A 699-nucleotide genomic window follows, 5' to 3' on the forward strand; every position below is an offset into this window, starting at 1 on the left:
TGTTTGAGCAGGCTTTGGACCAGATGATCTTCAGAGGTCCCTGCCAACCTCAGCTGCTCTGTGGCTAGGGAGAGACTAGGTAAGAAATTATTTCTCCCAAATATGCACACCTGCAAAGTATTTATAAGACACAATTTAAAGTAGCTAACGAAACATGTATGAAGTATTGTACCCAAATAGGTCGGTATTAGTCAAACGATGCCTCTAAACTTTTTAATCCAGTTTGGTTTCTGCCAATTTCCTCGTTTTTCACACGTGACACCGGACAGGGCACGGTACGACGCTCCGGGAGGGTGAAGGCTGCGCCGTTACCGCCAGGGCCGCGGGCGCCGCAGCTGCCGTAACTCGGCTCGGAGCCGGAGCCCCGTCCCCGTGCCGGCGGGTGGGGCGGGGCCGCAGGTGTTGCCGCTGCGCGGGCGGGCGGCGCGGCCTGCGAGCGGAGGCCCCGGCTGGGCGGAGTGGCTCCGGGGGCCGTGACAGGGAGCGTTCTCGCCCTTCTCTGGGGGCCTGTGTGCGGAGGTCGCGCCAGCCTCGGGCGGCCCCTGCCCCTGCCGTCCCTCTCGGCCCAAGGAGGTGTCTCCCTGCCGCTGCTCCGCCCTCCCCGCTCATCCTTCCTCCGCGCCCGTGCCAGGCCGGGGCTCCCCCCGCCGCATTCCCCAGGGGTAGGCGGCGCATCCCGCATCTTCCTGCGCACGGGAA

Source organism: Caloenas nicobarica, chromosome 2 (genome assembly GCF_036013445.1).
Source record: "Caloenas nicobarica isolate bCalNic1 chromosome 2, bCalNic1.hap1, whole genome shotgun sequence".
In the NCBI taxonomy this organism is placed as follows: domain Eukaryota; kingdom Metazoa; phylum Chordata; class Aves; order Columbiformes; family Columbidae; genus Caloenas; species Caloenas nicobarica.